At 43.1% G+C, this 22,397-nt stretch overlaps 1 protein-coding gene and 1 pseudogene across 1 annotated transcript in view; one reads left to right on the top strand and one right to left on the bottom strand.

The window, feature by feature from the left end:
- CMTM8 (CKLF like MARVEL transmembrane domain containing 8) overlaps nt 1-22,397 on the bottom strand; it is a 104,593-nt gene that overhangs the window by 47,572 nt on the left and 34,624 nt on the right. The gene's annotated exons all lie outside the window — the stretch shown is intronic.
- LOC125121162 (transcription elongation factor A protein-like 8) lies at nt 5,753-6,619 on the top strand (annotated as a pseudogene).

Here is a 22,397-nt window from a genome sequence, read left to right as displayed (position 1 = left end):
CTGTACACTTGGAACTAACCCAACCCTGTAAATCAACTATACCTCAATTTAAAAAAATCTAATAGCAGGTTACACTTACTTTGAGCACTTACTACATTATATGCCTGGCAGTGTTCTAACGATTTATATGCATCCTTGTTTAATCATCACCATGACTCTGAAGGAGGTACCCTGATTAGCATCAATCTGTAGATGGGGAAGCCGAAGCACAGAGAGGTAAAGTAACAGTGAGGTCACAAACAAAGTCAGAGCCCCACCTCCTTGTGTCCTACATCAGGGCCATTTCCACTATTCCACCCAATACTCCAAGGCTCTGGAGAAGGGCCTGGTGGTGGCGATGCCAAGGTATGTGCTAAGGAGCCTTTCTGCAAATTGTCTGTTTTCTTTTGAGTGTATATATATATATATATATATATCTCCAAAGATAAAGAGTTTATACATTTGTTTTTCCCTGTAGAGAAAACGCCCTCCCCTTGTCTATGTCTACATTCTCACCTTGGACTTCAGCTCCTTTACAAGCTGCACATCCACACACGCAGGTGTCCTCAACATTGCCCCAAGGGACTACTCTTCTCCCCAGGGTCTGTTGTTCTCATATTCCCCAACAATTTGTGCCAGCACCATATCCCCACCTGCCCAGACAAACCAAGATACCCTGGCCTCCTGCTCTTCCCTTGCCTTCCCCATCCAATCAGCTCCCAGGCCAGGTCAACTCTTCCTCTTCTCTCCATTTCTACTGCCTCGCCTCAGGGCCTTATCACTTCTCTGCTGGCCCAAACCAGGTGCTTCCAAAGAGGCTAATGATTAAGGATCTGTCTCTTCCAATTGTCATACTACTGTCAAGAGAATCCCTCTAAAACAAGAACCTACATGCAAAAGCTCCGCCTACATGCCAAGGATGCCCATTGCCCTCAGCACCAAGTCCCAGCCTCAGTTCTTTGCCTTACCTCCTGATGCAGACCTTATCTCCTTATTCCAGATTGAGCTACCCATCTACCCCATGCTGCCTCCCTCTTCCATGTCTGTGCTCAGGAAGCCAGGAGGCTAATAGGAAGAGGAAGAGAGGTCCAAACTCTAGAGGCAGAGAAATGCAAAACCAATCATGGCACTAAGGGATCATGTTACACATACTAAACCAGCCTGCAGTAAGGAGTTGGACCATGCTAAGAGTTGGCTGCAGTGCAGGAATTTAGGAACCCTGAGCACTGCCAGTAGGTCTGAGGTTGCAGCCAGCATCTAGAAGAATGTCTGCAGGTAGTCAAACTAAGCCTAACTCAGCAATCTGATTCCTGGGAATACATCCCCCATATTCTCATACAGGCCAAGAAGGTGATATATACTTGGATGGTTATCACAGCATCCAGGGTTGGAAGCAACTCGGACCGCTATCGTCAGGGAGACCAAATAGGTCAAGGTGATGGGTGCCCCCTCTGGCTGACTAATTGCATCAATGGCTCCAACTAACCTCCCTATTACCACACCCATTACACTGTGACTTTTCAGCTCCTTCCTTTAAGGGGTAGAGTCTATTTCCCCACACTCTGAATATGGTTGAACTTGGGACTGGTTTTAGCCAATAGAACATGGTGGGAACGGCTGTGTGCAAGTTCCAAGTCTAGGCCTGGGGCATGCCCCTCTGTTGGACTTCTGCCCTGCCTCTATGTGACCAAGCTTGGGCTAGCCTGATGGGGGAGGCCACAATGGACCAAAGCCCTCTTCAACTATCCAGCCCCCACCAGCCCCACAGATGGATGAGTGGTGCCAGATGAGACAAGCAGAGCCAGAATAGCCAAACCACTCAACAAGTCACACAGGCTCATAAATACTGAGTGACTATTGTCTCAAGTCACTAAGTTGGGGGTGGTTTGTTGCCAGGCCTAATTGATACACACACCAAGGAGTACTCTGCGGCAATTACAAGCAACTAAACAGATGCGTACAAAGCAAAATGAATTGTTTCTTGGGTTTTTTTGTCTTTTTAGGGCCGCACCCACCCATATGGGGGTTCCTAGGCTAGGGGTCTAATCTGAGCCACCAGTCTACTCCAGGGCCACAGCAACTTGGGATCCCAGCCATGTCTGTGGTCTACATCATAGCTCACGGCATCACCAGATCCTTAACCCACTGAGTAAGGCCAGGGATTAAACCTGTGTCCTCACAGATGCCAGTCAGGTTCGTTAATTGCTGAGCCACCACTCAAAAATGAATTTTTTTTTTTGCCTTTTCTTGAGCTGCTCCCACGGCATATGGAGGTTCCCAGGCTAGGAGTCTAATTGGAGCTTCAGCCGCTGGCCTACACCACAGCCACAACAACGCGGGATCCGAGCCGTGTCTGCGACCCACACCACAGCTCACGGCAATGCTGGATCCTTAACCCACTGAACAAGGCCAGGGATCAAACCCACAACCTCATGGCTCCTAGTTGGATTTGTTAACCATTGCACCACGACGGGAACGCCAAAATGAATTGGTTTTAAAAGCACAGAGCTAACTGGAAAGGAAAATGAATGAGATAGTTGATGCAAAGGCAACTGAGTTAAGATAACCACACAAGTCAACTATACATATTTTATAGAGGAAAATATGCAAAATTAAAGATTGACATTTAAACCCTAAGTGTGGTTGCCAATGGTGCAGACAGAAAGGATAATGGGAAAACAATTAGAAGCCTGGCAGGGGTCAGTGATAATGTATGAACAGGTGAGTGATTTTGCCACCCTCCCCTCAACTCATCCTGTAAGCTCCAGCTCAAAGAATGCTCCTGTTCATAGCCTGCTGCACCATCTTCCTTCAACAGTTAAGGTGGCTTGTACAATAAGAAAGTGCATTTATGGAGTTTTGTGAGGGCCTACTGGTCTGTTTTCCTAAGGAGAGGGTCGGCTTTGAGGGCCATGTCTTAATTGTCTTGCAACACCCAGTGACTCATATACTGCAAACATTTTTTGATAAAAGAACTCTCTTGTCTTATAAAAAGGAGCTTTTCTACTTTGGTACTACTGACATTTTGGATCTAAAATTCCTCTGCTGTTGGTAGTATGTGTGTGTGACAGAGGACAGGGCTGAGGGGTGGTGTCCTGGTTACTCTAGGATGTTTTAGCAGCACCCCTGCCTCTTCCCAGTAGATGTCAATAGCACACTCCCAGTTGTGAGAATCAAAAATGTCTCCAGAAGTTCCAGCCATGGCGCAGTGAGTTAAGAATCTGACTGCAGTGCCTCAGCAGTGCCTCTGCCTCACTGCAGAGGCGACGGTTTCATCCCCAGCCTGACACAAAGGGTTAAAGTTCTGGCACTGCTGCAGCTGAGGTGTAGGTGTAGGTCGCAGCTATGGCTCAGATTCAACCCCTGGTCCTGGAACTTCCATATGCCATGGATGCGGCCAAAAAAATTAAAAAAAAAAAAATTTTATCTTTTTAGGGCTGCACCTTCGACATATGGAAGCTCCCAGGCTAGGGGTCGAATCAGAGCTGCAGCTGCTGGCCTATGCCACAGCAACTCGGAATCTGAGCTGTGTCTGCGACCTATGCCACAGCTCATGGCAATGCCAGATTCTTAACCTGCTGAGCGAGGCCAGGGATCGAATCTAAGCCCTCATAGATACTAGTTTGGTTCATTACCGCTGAGCCACAATGGGAACTTCAAAAAAAATTTTTTTTTAACGTCTTCAGAATATTATTCAGCCACTTTTAGAATGAAATCATTCCACTTGCAGCAACATGGATGGACTGAGCAATTATCACACTAAGTGAAGTCAGAAAGAGAAAGGCAAATACTATATGACCTCACTTCTATGTGGAACCTAAAATATGACAAAAATGAACTTATCTGTGAAACAAAAACAGATATATATATATACACACACACATATATTCTGAATATATTATATATATATATACACACACATACACACAAATTCATTTTCAGATTCTTTTCCCTTACAGGTTATTACAAAACACTGAGTACAGTTCCCTGTGCTATATAGTAGGTCCTTGTTGGTTATCAATTTTACAAACCTCTCATTTACCAAGTTCAAATCTCTTCAGGTCAGGTGTAGATGCTGCTGCATTTTCTCCATCACAATGCAGAGGCTGTTTATGTAGCCGGGGCTGCTGAAGTGGGACGTCCCTGTTCTGTTCTGTTTACTCAATGTGAAAACCAACGTGTAACCAAGCTAACAGAATTCTGCCTCATTTGTCTTGTGTGTGCCACCAGGGCAAACACCAGGCATTTCAATAACCTCACCCAGACTCTCAGTAATCACTGCAGGCTACTGATTCCACACAAATATTTGTTTTGGAGGTCTCTCTCTATGGGGGACAAGGAGCTAAACTAAGCTTCTTTTGTTTGCAGAGATGGAGTGTAACAATCTGGAAAATCTGGAAAAGACAGAGCACTCCCATCATTCATTTCTGGCAGCTATACAAATAAAGGCACAACGGGGATGGTTCTCCCAAGGTCCGACTGGACACCCTTCCTTCTACTTCTTTTTCCCTCTGCTGCCTCCAACAACACATCAAATGTAATTAAGAAGAATATCCATGGCTGATTGCCTACTGGGGAAAAGTACATTCACGTGGTCTCAAAATAGGTCCCTATAGACTTGTTACAAGCGAAGGGGGCCCCGTTTTACAAATTTGGCAGATACCCCTGTAACAAAGTGACCACACTTAGCAAAGCTGCTCTGGGAACACTAGTTACCAAGAGCCTCCCGATGTGATCTGATCAGAAACATAGAACCACCTACATGGCATTCTTGCTCAAACTGTGTAACCTGAACCTCATCATGAGGAAACAGGCAAGCCAGGCTATGGAACATTCCAGAAGAAAACGGCCTGAACTCCTAAAATGTCAGTGTCCTAAAACAGGAAAAGACTGAGCATATTCCTAGTCTAAAGGTGACTAAAGAGACATGGAAACCAACCAAATGCAATTTGTTGATCCTGACCAATCGCTGAACAGAAGGTGGAAAGAAAGGACATCATTGGGATGTATCAGGACATAAAAGGAAATTTTTTAAGGGGAGGGATAATTTAAGAGGATAGGATTAACATATACATACTACTAGACAGAGAACAGATAACTAACAAGGACCTACTGTACAGCACAGAGAACTCTACTCAATATTTTGTAATAACCTACATGGGGAAAAAGAATGGATATAGGTACATGTACAACTAATTCAATTTGCTGTGCACCTGAAACTAACACAACACTGTAAGTCAAAAAATTAAATTATCCATATATCTTATTCAAAAAATATTTGCAAATCGAATCCAACAATATATAAGAAGAACAATCAATCAAGACTGATTGATTATTCAGTCTTGGGGAAAAAAGGACACTTTGGGAATGTGACTATGAGCTGAATTAGCTATATAGTACTGAATTGATGCTAAATTTCCTCAGTGTAACAAAGGGATTGCAATTACATATGAGTATCTTTGGGCTTTCCCTTGTGTTACAATGACTAAGGATCCGGTGTCTGGTTGCTGCTGTGGTGTAGGTTTGATACCTGGCCTGGAAACTTCCAAATGCCACAGATGTGGCAAAAACAAACAAACAAAAAACAAACCAAAAAAAGTATCTTTGATCCTGGGAGGTACATATTAAAGTATTTAGGGAATTCCTATCTTCAATGTCATAGTGATTGAACAAAAATAAAGTACACACCCATCCACAGGGAGATACAGTCAGTGTGGCAAAATGTTAATTGGAAAACTAAAATGCAATCTACAAAATTTACATGGGTCTGAATTACTTTTTCAGTTTTCTTACAGATCTGAAATTTTTCAAAATTAAAATTGGGGGGGGGGGGAGAGAAAGCTAAGTATAGATCTGTTGCTATCAACATGTAATCAAGCCAGAATGCTTCAGAAATGTACCACACAGCAGGAAAAAAAGGCATGAAGAATCAAGTATTACTTTCTGCCTCAAACCTGTTAATAAGTAAACAGAGTTACTCCAAGTGTTTGCAAGCACAAACGATTTTTTTTTTTAAATCCCTAAATCCAATCATGTTTTGACTCTGTCACATTAAGGATGAGCTGAAATCAGAAGTTTTGTGAGTTCCTGCCTTATAGTCCAGGGCCTGTTTCCCTATAGCTGCTCCCTATTGCCAGAGAAGGAGAGAAGTACCCTGGATCCTTTCAGGATTCTTGGTCTTTTAGGAGTGACCCAAATTGAGTGAGGGAAGAAGGGTGAGGATACACCCCGCCCCCAATTCCTGCAGGATTAATTTATTCAAAAAGGAGAACAGAAACATATTCAACATGCAAAAGTCTTGTGAAGAAAAAGAAGGAAAATTACAGAATATGCCAAAGGCCGAGGAAGACTGCCCTTTGGAAGATGTACCATGGGAGGCAGAAAGAAATCCTCAACCTTCTGAAGAAGATGTAAGCCAGGAAGCTGAAGGAAACCTTGGCGCAGGGCTGACTCAGCGTAGCCAGGGATATAAAGAGGACACTCGGGTTAGGCATTTGGACCCTGAAGAAATGATAAGAGGAGTGGATGAGTTGGAACGGCTTAGGGAAGAGGTAAGAAGAGTAAGAAACAAGTTTGTGAAGATGCACTGGAAGCAAGACATTCACGCAGACGCTCTTACCCTGTGTGCTTTAGGCCTTGAAATTGTTTTTTTTTTTTTTTTGGTTCGATATTAAAATCTGGGTCCTGCTGTTAGCAAAAAAAAAAAAAAAAATTGTGAGTTCCCTAGTGGCTCAGTGGGTTAAGGATCCAGTGTTGTCACTGTAGTGGCTCAAGACGCTTCTGTGGTGCAGGTTTGACCCCTGGCCTGAGAACTTCCGCATGCCACGGGGCAGCCAAAAAAATTTTTTGATGCAACAGAGTTCTCAAAAATCCTATAAATATCTCATGGATATAATAATGGGCAAGAAGACTTAGATATGTATTAAATGAATCTCAAGCAAAGATTAATCTTTGTACCATATTAACACAACTGCTCTCAGGAGAATACAGAAAAATCTTTCCAGGAAAGACCTCCACTTCCCAGCAAGCAGTGACTATCGGCCACCTAGAATAAGACAACAAAGATTTTTCTTTTAAAAACCTTACTTATTTACAACTTAAAGTTATTTACTTTGGATTCTGGACCTGTGCAATCTGGACATTCAGTTGAGAGTTCACATAATAGTAAATCGTGTAAAAGAACAATTTGCTAAAAAAAGGGGAAAGCTGCACAGTTGGGCATGTGGTTGTTTGTAAGTGTTGGGGCAGAAAGAGAGGTAATTAATTAGTTTAATAGGGCCTCTTGGGAAGTTCCCTGGTGGCCTGACAATTAAGGATCCCACATTGTCTCTGCGATGGCTTGCATCATTGCTGTGGGTGGCAAGGGTTTGATCTCCAGCCTGGAAACTTCTGTATGCCGCGGGCTCAGCCTAATAATAATAATAATAATAATAATAATAATAACAACAATAATTTAAGGCCACTTGGATAATAAAACTTGAAAACAGGTCCTTCTTCAAAGACAAGTTTCTACACCAAATGCCCTGGTTCCTTTGTTCAAATTTAGCAAGTACATCTCTTTATGTCTAAGATCTCAAAAGACACTGAAGTTATAAGCAAAACTTGATGTATGTGCATGTACACGTCTATGAGGTGAGGAACTTTAGATTTCCTTAGTTCTCAACAGACCCCTGACTGCCTCAAAACAGTAAGAGCCAATGCCTTCTGAGATCTGCTATAATCTCTGGGCTTGGGAACTTCAGGCATCCACAAGTGTACTTTTACATTCAGAAGGGCCTCTGATTCCTTATCTTCTGTTTCCAGCTCTCTCACCAATGTCCTGGCTTGCCTTTTGGAAGCTTTGTTTCATCTTTTCCTCCCTTAGCCCAGGAAATCTTTGCTCTCAGACTTAAAAACTAACCAAAAGGAGAAGTGGTCCTAAGGTAACAGAAAGATCCTGTCAAAGGCACTTGGCACCATAAACTGAACAGCAAACCAAAGCACACGATTCCATTTTGTACTTTTCCACCGCTGTTTGTTCCAAGTGGAGAATTAACTTGAAAGTAGTTATTTTTATCTTTTATATGTTATTTTATTATACAGGATGATTTTTCCTTTATATAAGAAGTCAAACCTGGAAGTCTAGATTCTGAATATAGACCTTGCTACTCTTTTTAATGATTTTTTAAATTGAAATATAGCTTACAATGTTGTGTTACTTTCAAGCTTATAGCAAAGTGACGCAGGTATACATATATATATATTCTTTTTCAGATTCTTTTCCATGATAGGATATAAGAAGATATTGAATACAGCTCCCTGTGTCCTTGTTGTTTAACATGCTATGTTATTCTTATTTAGGAAAAAAAAATTAGGAATTAGTGACCACTCTTAATTCCACCAAAAGGAATATGAGTATATTTCCATAATAAAATTTTCAGCACCAGAAGGAATATTAATGGCTACAGAGTACCAGCTTTTCATTTTACAAATAAAAGTACCCTGACTTATCCAATGTCACAGAGATAGCTGGTCATGAACGCAAAACTTGGAAACTCTTGAGCCAGTTCAATTTTCTCTGGAATACCACTTCTCTACACTAATGACTTCTGAAAAAAAATTTTTTTCTTCCTTAGTTTTTATACTATTAATAGCAAGAACTGCTGGCTGGAACCAAAAAGTTGGAACCACAATTTCTTGGAAAATTGTGTGAGCTGATAAGCAACTCTCGGTACAAAGTCATCACCGCACCTGGAGAAGCAATGCCACAGCTCCCCTGGGTCCAAGTGGGCACAAGGGGCCCCCACCCCAGAAGTGTCTCCTCGCTGACCCTCTTCCCCGACCTTCACTGTCCCTTGACCATTTTCTCCATTCAACTGGCAGGTGGGAAAAAAGAGGTGTGAACCTTTTGTTCTGATATGGAATCATCTGTGGAAATACCATGTTCTTAAACAAACAGAAATTTATATTTGGCTATTTAAAATGTCCCAAGTTGCTTTTTATCCCTGTGGCTGTCAAACTACACTTTTTTCTTTTTTTTTTCCAGCCATATCTTTGGCATGTGGAGGTTCCCAGGCTAGGGGTTGAATTGGAGCTGCAGCCACCGGCCTACACCACATACAGCAATGCAGGATCTGAGCTGCATCTGCACCGCAGCTTTCAGCAATGCCAGATCCTTCACCCACTTAGCAAGGCCAGGGATCAAACCCGTGTGCTCACAGACAATATGTCAGGTTCTTAACCCGCTATGCCACAATGGCAACTCCTCAAAGTATACTTTTTAAAAAGTTAAACCCTCAACTCTCATATAAATATACAGGAGCACATGCGAAAGCCTTTATCACATTGATGAAGGAATCAGCAGGATGACAAAGCTGGCTCAAATGAGGGCACCCAAGTGGAGGGAAAAAACCTGTGGAGAAGATAAATGCTGGAATTGATTAGAAACTCCAATACCAAACTAGTTAATGTACTACAGGGCATAAAGCTTTACCCTTTAGTCCTTTTCTACCTGGGAGAAATCACTCATGTTTTAATTGGACAAAAATCATTTGCAACTTATTAATATCAGCCTGCTTTCATAGGCCCTATGAATGATACATTATTTTTTATATTTTCAAATGGTTGAAAAGAATCAAAAGAAAAGTATTTTATGACACCTGAACATTATATGAAATTCAAATGTCAATGCCAAAAGTAAAGTTTTATTGGAACACAGTTGAATGCTTTTTTTTTTTTTTTGGTCTTTTTGTCTTTTTAGGGCATGTGGAGGCTTCCAGGCAACTAGGGGTCCAATCGAAGCTGTAGCCACTGGCCTATGCCACAGCCACAGCAATGCCAGATCTGAGCCACATCTGTGACCTATACCACACCTCACAGCAACGCCAGATTCCCAATCCACTGAGCAAGGCCAGGGATTGAACCCACATCCTCATGGATGCCAGTCAGGTTCTCTAACCACTCCAGTTGAATGCATTTGTTCATGTGTTGTTTACAGCTGCGTTCACAATACAACAGAGTTTAGTAATTACCATAGAGACCAGAGAGCCTGCAAAGGCTAAAATATTTACTAGAATATTGGATGATCTTTGGTAGGCTTGCTAGACAACGTTTCAGCAGCATACTGAAAAGGCACCTAGTAATCACTTTTTGCCTTATTTTTAAGATTTGGATAAGTTTCCTTTAAGATTGTCTGCCTTTCAACCAGTTTATGAGGTTTCTCCCCTTGAGTCAATGACTCCTGTAGTAGAAAAACCTATCCCTAGTCTAAGAACAGCCAAGCTAGGTAGAATCCTGGCATTCCTATGGTTAAACCAAAGTACTCCAACTTGTTTACAAAATTCAGGGTAACCTAAGCCAATATTTTCATTGATTTAAACCAATGCTCCCTTTGGAAATCTTCTCCAAAAAAGAGTAGAAAGAAGAGACACTTACCTTTGGAAATGGTGCCCTGACACTCTCTGACCCCATACTATGTGTCAAGGACCAAGGACTATTCTCCACGTAAATACCCCAGACTCTCTGAGTGAACCCAAGATGGGTTTAAACTGGCCAGGTGATGAGGGGCTGGCTGACAGGGAAGAGCAAATGTGACATAAAAATCAGGATTGTTCTTATTTTATAAGCAGAAGCTGATATAAGGAAAGTTCCTAGCTAGGGTTTCCCTAGAAACAGACCAAGATTTCTGGGGGGAAAAAATTAAGAGAAGGAAAGATTTCAAAAGGCAAAAAGTCACGTGTCTAGTGCATGTCTCATAGTCTAGATCTTCCAATAGTCAAAGTTTTTAGTTCGAAGATTATCGAGATTTTTTGTGGGGATTCTATGAACAAGGAGCACTGCCAATGACCAAGACCATGCTGGGGAACATAAACCAGACCTCTTTACCTTCACCCTGGGCTTCCTCAGCATCTTTGACTTTTACAATGTTATTCTTATCCAGGACACCTTCATAAATACACACTTCAAGTGCATAAATTAGTACCCGAACCATTCCCCCTAAATTCTTCCCACACACAGATCTTATTTTCCTACACACAGGCCTTAATTTTAAACCATCAAAGCCCCCCGAGTTTCAAGAACCTTTTTTTCTCCTTAACTACCACAAGCTGGTAATTAAATGTTCCTCCAGACAAGGCTGGTGAACAATAGAAGAAATTGTTCTTTCACCATCACCATTTTGCACAAGACGCTGTATGACACTACTGTATTGCAGATGGATACAGCAGCCTGGAGCGTCCACCCTGGGAACAGACAAGGCTGGGTGAGGTCACCCTTTATTCCACAAAGGCAGTCTTAGTCACCAAGGTTGCTTCATAGATGAGAATGGCCTGGTTAAAAGTTCAAATTCAGACAGTGTCCATTCAAGGTGAGTAAGTGGTATGATCCCCCTTCAAAAGCAAAGGGCAACTGAGGGGGAGGGATAAATTAGGAGTCTGGGATTAACAGATACACCCTACAATATATAAAATAGATAACCAACAAGGACCTACTGCATAGCAGAGGGAACTCTACCCAATATCCTATAATACCCTATGTGGGAAAAGAATCTGAAAAAGAATGGAAATATGTACATGTATAACTGAATCACTTTGCTGTACACCTGAAACACAACATTGTAAATCAATTACATTCCAATGTAAAATTTTTTAAAAAGAGTAAAAAAAAAAGTAGAGAACAATTTTCCTAAAATCACCTAAAATCACTTTTTACACTAGCTCATAATTGGGGGGGGAGGGTTAATCTTTGCCCAGTGGCTGGAACCCAAATCTTCCAGAAAAACAACCATTTTTTGAGAGCAAACACATGGGGGATGAGTTGAAAAGGCACCCTCATGAGGCTATTAAAATAATGAAAACCTGGACAGAAGTTGGGCTGCTCTGCTGCCCTCTACTGGCAGGGTCAAGGATCAACAACACACAAAGCGCCCAAGTGGGCACACACCCCTCTGTTCCTCTGTGGCTGAGTCATGTCCTACTCCTCCTGAGAAAAACCTGGGTGAGAAAAGCAGGGGCTTCAACCCATGGAACCTCAAATCCAGTAGGAACACCTGAAGCAGCACAGCTCATTTTGCAACTACAGAGCCCTCAGAGTGAAGCAACCCTGCAGTCCCAGGAGGTCTTCAAAAAAACTAAAAATAGAACTACCATGTGATCCAGCATTCCCACTCTTCAGCATATATCTGGAGAAAACCGTAGTTCAAAAAGATGCAGGCACCCCAATATTCACTGCAGCCCCATTTACAATAGCCAAGACATGGAAGCAACCTAAGTGTCCACTGACAGAGGAATGGATATATATATACATATATATATATATACACACAATGGTATATATATACAATGGAATATTACTCAGCCATAAAAAGAGTGAAATAATGTCATTTGCAGCAACATGGATGGATCTAGAGATGATTATACTAAGTGAACTAAGTCAGACAAAGACAAACATCATATGATATCACTTACATGTGGAATCTAAAGAAATGATACAAATGAACTTATTTACAAAACAGAAACAGACTCGCAGACTTTGAAAACAAACCTGTGATCACTAAAGGGGAAAGGTTCAGGGAAGGGAAGGATTGGGAGCTTGGGACCAGCATAGGCACACTATGGTATATGGAATGGATGGTCAATGGGAACTGTATAGCACAGGGAACTCTACCCAATATTCTGTGATAACTTACATGGGAATGGATATGTGCATGTGTATAACTGAATCACTTTGCTGTACAGCAGAAAGTAAAACACTGTAAATCAATTATACTTCAATAAAATTTTAAAAAACCATGCTCCAGGAGAATGTGATCTTGCTAGTAATAGGCAGTAATCAGGGCCAGAATGAGAACACGTTGCCATCTCAAGGAAGTGGCAATGGGAAACCCGATTCTCACAAAGGGAAACAGGTTCCAACTGAGCAGGGCTGAATAAAAACACATGAGAATATGTATGCACAGCCCATCTTTCCTTCAGCTACATCACTGGGCCCCCACTCACTGCAGATACACTGCTGATGAGGGAGACAACCCCGCTCCCCGGGGCTAAAGAGTGAGGGAGAGCCAGACAAGTAAACCAGCAATTCCAGTGTAAGCCTGTGGCCATGTGAAGAGAAGAGTCCTAACCCATTCTAAAGCACCAAGGAGGGGCACTGGACCCAGACCCAGGGAGTGGGGAGATCTCTGATGACTTCCTGAAGGAAATGACACCTGAGAGAAACCAAAAGGATACTGGCCAGGTCAGGTTGGAAGGAAACCCATCCCAGGCAAATGGAACAGTGTGTGTGGAAAAAGCAGGGAGGAGAGAGCACAGGGCTCTCTAGAAGCTGGAGGGCCAGTGGAGCTGGAGCATGGATAGGGTTCAGGGGTATATATAACCACCAGGTAACAGACAAGGCTGGGAAGGAAGGAAGCTCCTGGCCACAGGGAGCCTTGTAGGTCACAGAGGTCTGGATGGTACCTGCAGGCCACAAGGAACTGTAGAGGAGCTTTGGGAAGAGGAGGCAGGAGCAGGTCTGGGTTTGGACTTCCTCCATCACTTGAGGCTCCAAGGAGGTTCCTCAAAGAGCAGTCATCATTCCAGGCACCAAGAAATTTAAGGTGTAACAAAGAAAAAAATAATTTTTGAAGCAATTCATAGAAAAGAGGGTGCTATATGATTTCAGAGACGATACAAAATTGATATATCTATACTAACTAGCATATATCACTCACTCGTGGTAATTGTTACTATAACTTAATGCCAGCTACAAAGGTAGGGATTCTATCTCTCTTCTCAGCTACTTCCTTACTTCTGAGGTCAATGCCTGGACCTGAACAGATGCTCAAATCCTTGCTGAATAAATTACTGTTCACTTTACAGAAACAGTTTTCTTTTCTTTTCTTTTCTTTTTTAAAGAATAGATGCAATACCTTTATTTACTGTTTGCAAGAGCACACTGGAGACAATGAAGAAAACAGATGGAGGAGTCTGCTCTCAGGGAGCCTGTCTGCTGCCACACTTTCTATATAGGCTCTCTTCCTACTCTTTTCTATAGTCTTATGAGGGAGGCATTGCTCCCATTTTGCGGAGTTCCCGTTGGGGCCCAGTGGTTAACGAATCCGACTAGGAACCACGAGGTTGCGGGTTCAGTCCCTGCCCTTGCTCAGTGGGTTAACGATCCGGCGTTGCTGTGAGCTGTGGTGTAGGTCGCAGACACGGCTCGGATCCCGTGTTGCTGTGGCTCTGGCATAGGCTGGCAGCTACAGCTCCAATTAGACCCCTAGCCTGGGAAACTCCATATGCCGTGGGAGCGGCCCAAGAAATGGCAAAAAGACAAAAAAAAAAAAACCCGACTAGCATCCATGAAGATGCAGGTTTGATCCCCGGCCTTGCTCAGTGGGTTAACGATCCGGCATTGCCCCAAGCTGCTGCATAGGTCGCAGATGCAGCTCAGATCCTGCATGGCTGTGGTGTAGGCCAGAAGCTGCAGTTCCAATTGGACCCCTAGCCAGGGAACTTCCACATGCCAAAGTGCAGCCCTCTTAAGAAAAAAAAAGATTCCAAAAAAAAAGAAATTTGACCAAAGCTTATAACAGTAAGTGGCAAAACTGGAATTCAAAACCATACCTGTCCAGGAGTTCCCATCGTGGCGCAGTGGTTAATGAATCCGACTAGGAATCATGAGGTTGCGGGTTCGATCCCTGGCCTTGCTCAGTGGGTTAAGGATCCAGCGTTGCCATGAGCTGTGGTGTAGGTTGCAGACGCGGCTCGGATCCCAAGTTGCTGTGGCTCTGGCGTAGGCCGGTGGCTACAGCTCCGATTGGACCCCTAGCCTGGGAATCTCCATGTGCCGCGGGAGCGGCCCAAGAAATAGCAAAAAGACAAAAAAAAAAAAAAAAAAAAACCATACCTGTCCAGAAGTTCCCTTGGTGGCTTAGCAAGTTAAGGATCCAGCACTGTCACTATAGTGGCCAGGATCGCTGCTGTAGCACAGGTTCAATCCCTGGCCCAGGAACTTCCATACATCACAGGCACAGAGAATAAAAGCAACAACTAGAACTTTCTGACTCTGAACACCCACCTGACTCCAGGCCATGTGACAACTACATGACCTGTGACAGCACAAAGCAGCTGGAGGACACCAGCAGGAGGAAATGACTTGGGGGTGCGTGGTGCAAAGCTGAATTAGGGAAAGTTTCTCAGTGGAGGTGGCATTTGGAAGCCTCAAAGGATGGTGAAAATTTTGGAAGTGAGGAGGAAGGGCATTCCTGGTGGGAGGGAACAGGGAGAGGAAAGGCCTAAAAGTGGACAAAGTGTAGGACACATGCCAGTCAGGAAAAAGCAGGCAAGGCTGAGTTTTACTGAGCTCCATGTTTGAGATGAGTAGACTTTGAAACAGATGCAATGCTAGCCTATTAGGAAACACGAGGCATTGCTCACCTATGGAACTGCCAGAATCCAAAGGTTTCATAACACCATTGCTGAGGCAGTGGGGAAACAGGCCTCTCAATCATTGCTGACAGGACTGCCAAAGGGCACAGCCTTCATAGAGGGGAGATGTGGCAACAGCCACCAAAATGAGAGGTATTTACCCTGATCCAGCAACCACACTTCAGGGGATCTACCCCACAGATACCCTGTACAGGGAAGCACGACCATGAATAAACATTCTCATGCACTGAGCACAGCTCACCAGCACAGAGTGGAAGCCAGGGCCTGACAAGAGGAGCCTCACTGAATCCACCACAGCGCCTCTACCCAGGAATGCCAAACAGCTGCCCAGGCATGTGGGCCAGGGGTCGCTGGGTTGTCCATACATAGAAAAATGAAAATAGACAAACATATCTCAGGAAAGAGGAGCTGTGTCTAGAGATTGTTACTTTTAAGTTTAAAAGAGGTGGGAAATAAAGATATTTGCTTCTAAAAAAATAAAATTTATACCAAATAATAATCAACAAATTAAATGGAAGGGGAAAAAATTAAAAAGATACTTGCTTCTATCTGCCTAAAGAAGTGGTTCTCAACTTTGAAACAACTTTGCCCCCAGAGGCACTAGATAATATCTGGAGACGTTTCTGATTTTTACAAAGCAGGTGGGAGCTTCTGGCATCTAGTGTGCATGGACGGGATAGTCTCCCCCACCCCAACAAGAACCACCCAGTTCCAGATGTCAACAGCGCTGAGGCTGAGACAACTTGACCTAAAGAAACAACAGAAGGGGAGTTCCCTGGTAGTCCACCCAGTTAAGGATCCAGTGTTGTCACTGTTATGTCACGGGTTCAATCCCTGGCCCGGGAACTTTTGCATGCCATGCGCATAGGGCCCCTCCCAAAAAAAAGAAAGAGGAGTTCCTGTCGTGGCTCAGCGGTTGACGAATCCGTCTAGGAACCATGAGGTTGCGGGTTTGACCCCTGACTTCGCTCAGTGGGTTAAGGACCCAGAGTTGCTGTGAGCTGTGGTGTGGGTCGCAGTCGAGGCTCGGATCCCACGTTGCTGTGGCTGTGGTGTAGGCCAGTGGCTACAGCTCCAATTCGACCCTTAGCCTGGGAACCTCCATATGCCATGGGTGCAGCCATAGAAAGAAAAAAGGAAAAAAAGACAAAAAGACAAAAAGAAAGTTTCCAGATTCATTCACTTCCTGGATCCAGCCATGAACAGCCCTAGGGAGACCACGATTCATCCCTGTACGACAGCTTGCCAGAACTGGCACCCTCCCTGTTTCACTTCCAGCTATGTGGCTTTCAATAAGTCACTTAAGTTTTCTCACCTTCTTCATCTGATTAAGTGAAATGCCTAATGATTTGTCCATAAGTGAGTTAAAACAAATATGCATCTCCACCCAAACTCATTTCTGCCTCTCACCTCCCATTTACCCCGTGGACTGCCAGCAGAGAATCAAAAAGAAGGAGTTCCCATTGCGGCTCAGTGGAGACGAATCTGACTAGTATGATGAACATGAGGATACATGTTCAATCCCTGGCCTTGCTCAGTGGATTAAGGATATGGTGCTGCTGTGAGCTGTGGTGTAGGTCGAAGACGCAGCCTGGATCCTATGTTGCTGTGGCTGTGATGTAGGCTGGTGGCTGCAGCTCCAATTCAACTCCTAGCCTGGGAACCTCCATATGCCTTGGGTGCAGCTCTAAAAAGACAAATAATAATAATAATAATAAATAAATATTTTTAAAAAGAAAATCAACATCATATTCCAGGCCTCCTTAGCCTGTTTCAGAACTTCTCAATCTTGAATAGCATATGGGGCCTCTTTAAAGTGAAAATAATTCTTACAACAACCCTCAGGGATGGCTAAATCATGTAATGTTAGCATGAACAAGAACTAAATGCACATCTTATACTGATAATTTCTCCACATTGAATAAGCCAAACCAAATTTGCAATTAAATAGAACACAAAACCACAAATCCAATAAACTTCAAATCAACAACACTAGTTATTTTTCAGAAGCAAGATTTTATGAAACTAGACATTCTTTGCAACTCAGATATGGTACTGACAGCAGTATGTCAATTCTTTTGTGTTTACCATGTCAACGTCATCTGCTGTATCCCGGGTGACAATACAATTCTCCAGTCACTTAACTCCAGCTGCTGCAAGCCCCTTAACAAACTTTGGCATCACTTGGCCTCACTTGGTTTAACCAGACCCTTATATAGTCAGTCTGCCTGCTCTTTTGTCATAAGCCCTTGATGTATGACTACAGCTCAGTGCCAAGGTGACTACAAACACAATCACAAGTGTCTGCCCTGAAGATGCCTGGCAGCCCTTGGGCAAACTTAGGCCATCCAGAACTTGTTCAGAAAGTTATACAATTTTTTTTGTACATTTCTGAAAATGCAAACACTGGCTCCAGCCTAAGAAATCCTGCCATATTAGATCAGAACTAAACTCCATATTCTAGCATCAAAGTCCTCTAAATTTGGCCTCACACTATCCTGTTTCACTATCCTGTTTCACACACAAACACATTTTAGAAGCAGCTTAAGTTACACATACCTTATATTTACCCACATATGATTGGAATTATAATTATTTTGAATGAATTTATTTGCAAAAGAGTTGACATCTGAGAGTTTCCTGGTGGCCTAGCGGCTAAGGATTCAGCATTGTCGCTGCTGTGCTGGAGGTGGTTTGATCCATGGGCCAAGAATTTGCAACTCAGATATGGTACTGACAGCAGTATGACCACAGGCATGGCCAAAAAAAAAAAAAAAAGAGTTGACATCTATACAATATTGATGCTTCCTATTCATGAATATAGTATAGCTTTCCATTTTTTCAGATCTTTATCTTTTAACACAGTTTCAGTTTTGCCCTATAAAGATCATACATAGTAAGGTCTTTTGGTTTTTTGGTTTTTTTGGCTGCATGTGCCCAGAGCATGGAGAGTTTCTTGTGCCAGGGACTGAACACTCACCACAGCAGTGACATCACCACATCCTTTAACCACTAGTCCACCAGGGACCTCCCCATATATAGTAAGTTTTAAAAATTCTATTAGTAAACTATTTTTTTCCCCTTTTTGTGGCCACACATGAGGCACATGGAAGTTCCTGGGCTGAATCAGAGCTGCAGCTACTGCCCTATGCCACAGCCACAACAATGCCAGATCCAAGCCACATCTGTGACCCATGCCAAAACATGCAGCAATGCCGGATCCTTAACCCACTGAGCAAGGCCAGGGATCGAACCCGCAACCTCATGGTTCCTAGTCGGATTCGTTAACCACTGAGCCACGACGGGAACTCCTAAAGTTTCATTATTAAGTACGATGTTCGTTGGAGGTTTCTGGTGGCTGGTCCCACATTCTATGCATCCATTTCAGTCAGATTGACTTTCTTGTTAATATACTATATTGTATACTATTAATATACAATATATATACATATTGGTATCACTGTTGGTATCATTACAGCCTCAGATTATAAGTCACCTGTGCTACCTTCATGAAAACATCTAAGTACAAAAAATAGGTGGCAGGCACTGTGTTAAGTCCAGAGGAATTTAGCAGTGAGCAAAACAGATAGCCTCTGCTTTTAAGAAGTTTATATTCCCAAGCAGAGAAAGGCAAAGAGCAATATGTAGTTATCAGTTCAGGATAAGTGCTGAAATCACCGCTCAGCACAGAGTAGTGTGGGACTGAAGCCAGCTCTGTTGCTAGTGTCCCTCCTTTAAAAAAAAAAAAATTCTTTATTTTGAATTATAGACTCATAAAAAGTTGCAAAAATAGTACAGAGAGATCTTCTGTACCCATTGTCCAGCTTTTCCCAATAGTGGCATCTTTTTTTTTTTTTTTTAGGTCTGCACCTGAGGCACATGGAAGTTCCCAGGCTAGGGGTTGAATTGGAGTTGCAGCTGAGGCCTATGCCACAGCAACACAGGATCCAAGCTGCATATGCGTCCTACACCACAGCCTGTGGCAATGCTGGACCCTTAACCCACTAAGGGAGGCCAGAGATCAATTAAGTAACTTAATAACTCTAATACTTTATTAAAACCAGGACATTGATGCAGGCATGATACACTTAATTGGTCTACAGAAATTATGTGGGTTTCATGCATTTTTGCAAAGACTTTTTCGGTGTATACATTTATGTATAATTCTATACACGGTCCCTGCTTTTTACTACCATATTAATACAACTTCAAACCCAACCACCTCCCATGTACCCACTGCTGCCCAGGAAGCAGTAACATTGAGGGGCTGTTCTCCACATGTGCTGAGGGTCTAACGCATCCTTCTTGGGTCAGGTGAGATGAGTGGAAGGTACACACCTGGACTACATCGCTGGGGCCTCTGAAGCACTCCCCCATTCAACTGCCCTGCCTGCAACTTTCCCTCTGCAAGGAAAGGCCTAATGAACCCTCCTGCAGCTGAAGTTTCTCCAGAGTTTCCTTGAGAACAAGATCCAGGACAACATTCAACATCCTTGATATAAGTGTCCACTTGGGAGAACTCTCAACAGAATTGTTTTTTGGGGAAAAAAAAAATCAACAACTCTCCCTCAAACAATGGACTGGCTTCTTCCTTTCCAGTAAGGAGAACTGTAATACCATTCATTTACTCAATAAAATATTTATGGGGTTCCTCCTGCCTTCCAGGTACCAGAGTACGTAGATGAATAGGCACAGTTCATGGCCTCTCAGCTGGAGGTGGAGACAGACATGAATCATCTAGAATATCCACTCAAAGTCCTAGATTCACTTTTTCAATGATGCTATAGAATCAGTTACTTAGATCTTTCAATTCAAAAGACACAACCAGCGATGATGAAAGGAAAAAATTAGCGATAAAAAAAAGTGCTGCAACCATGGTGGAGGGGGGTCACCTCCCTGGTAGGGATCATCCTACCTCCATCTCCACACCGGACTCACTCACCTGCATACTCCTGGTCTCCCAGGCTAGAGTTTTTCCCACATTTGTTAAATTTAAGTGTATATTTGTGTGTGGGGGGTTATATATACACATAAAACTACCTCAAACCCTTTTCAGAAAGAAGTGGGCTCCAAATCAAACACTCAGTGAATAATTACAAGCAGTTTCAGAAAACACACCAAAGGCATCCCGACATATCCAGAGCATTGTCTTCTGGCCATAAATCAATGGTACTTTGGAGTCGCTCCATGGATTGCCTCCTCAGAGCCTCTCCAATACCCTAGTTCTCAAATCTGGGGGTGTGTGCATGCGTGGGAAAATGCTTTTGGTGTCAAGACCAATTCTGGGAGCCAGAGACGGTAAACATCCTGCTGCGGTTGAAGCCACGGTCAACCCAGAGACTGAAATGCCACATGCCCCCCTGAAGGAAGGCATCTCAGAAGCTGCCCTAGGACCGCATCCCACAGATGGGGCTGCAGATGCGGAAGGAGGCCAACACCTCATGTGTGAGGGGTTTCCTTTCTGTGGGTCTAGGACTAATGCAGTGCCCGCTAGCAACTAGAGTATCAGCCATGCAGATGAACTCGAGAGATGCTGGTTCAACCTCCAAGGAATTTCAAAGGGCCTTTCCCCCGTTAGAGCCAATTTGCCAAGTTTCGCTTCATGACATGTAGCTGTCACAGATGAAATGACACAACTGTCCCACGGTGGGAAAAGAGGAAAAAACAATACAGTAACAAAAGTGAAAGCTGCCCCTAGATCGCTGTGTCCGAATTTTCCAAAACTTAGGCTAAGGCCCCGTTTGTCATCCTTTCTTTGTGACTGTCCCTAACCCTAAGGAACCTCTGTCAATATTTTTCCTAACATCCTCCACTCCTCCCCTCATGGAGTTTTTTCCCCTTTAACAAACATGTATTTAGTGCCTGTAATGTCTACGGAGGTATTTTAAGCCCCAGGGGTACAGCAATGATCAATATACACAGTCCCTATTCTCACATCTCTCTCATTCCAGTGGGAGTATCAGATGAAAAATACATATGTCAGATTATCAGACAGTGAAAATGTTGTGGAGAAAAATAAGGCAGGTACAAGGAGGCTGAGTGGCTGGAGAGGCTGACCCAGCAGGGGAGTAGGACATGGGGTCTTTTAGGTAGAACAGACTCTACCTCTTACTCCAAATGAGACAGATGGGGAATAATACAACATATCTTGGTAGGATCCCTACAGCTGCTCTGCTGAGAACAGACTGGGGCTGGGGTGGCAGGGAGATGAGTTAAGAGGCAATTATAAAAATAAGACAGGAGAGGATGCTAGTTTGGCTGAAGGTGCCAATACTGGAGGTGGTAAGAATGGATAACATTCTGCATAGTTGGTTTTTTGTTTGTTTGTTTGTTTGTTTGTTTGGCTTTTTGCCATTTCTTAGGCCGCTACCGCGGCATATGGAGGTTCCCAGGCTAAGGGTCGAATCGGAGCTGTAGCCACCGGCTTACGCCAGAGCCACAGCAATGCGGAATCCAAGCCACATCTGCAACCTACAACACAGCTCACAGCAACACCGGATCCTTAACCCACTGAGCAAGGGCAGGGATCAAATCCGCAACTTTATGGTTCCTAGTCGGATTCGTTAACCACTGAGCCACAATGGGAACTCCTGCATAGATTTTTTTTTTTAAAACTTTTTTCCTAATATAATCAAATCACCACTATCATAACAAAAAAATTAACAGTAATTATTTAATATCCATACTTAGCAATATTCAAATATCCCTGACAATCTCATAATTTTTTTACCACTTGTTTGTTTAATCAATATTTAAATAAGGTCCATATATTACAACTGATTGACATTTATCCCTTAAGTCTCTCTTAATCTATAAGGTTTCCTTCCCATTACTCCCTTTATCTTTTCTTTAAAATTTGTTTTTTTTTTTTTAAGAAATTGGGTCATTTGTCCTATAAACACAGTCTAGATTTTGCATTTTCACGGGTTCTTTTAACATTTCTGCATTTTCACGGGTTCTTTCAACATGTTTCTCTGTCTCCTATATTTCCTGAACATTGGTACTTAGCAT

The sequence above is a fragment of the Phacochoerus africanus genome, chromosome 1 (assembly GCF_016906955.1).
Source record: "Phacochoerus africanus isolate WHEZ1 chromosome 1, ROS_Pafr_v1, whole genome shotgun sequence".
NCBI classification, from domain to species: domain Eukaryota; kingdom Metazoa; phylum Chordata; class Mammalia; order Artiodactyla; family Suidae; genus Phacochoerus; species Phacochoerus africanus.
This window is presented reverse-complemented; position numbering and strand designations above follow the sequence as displayed.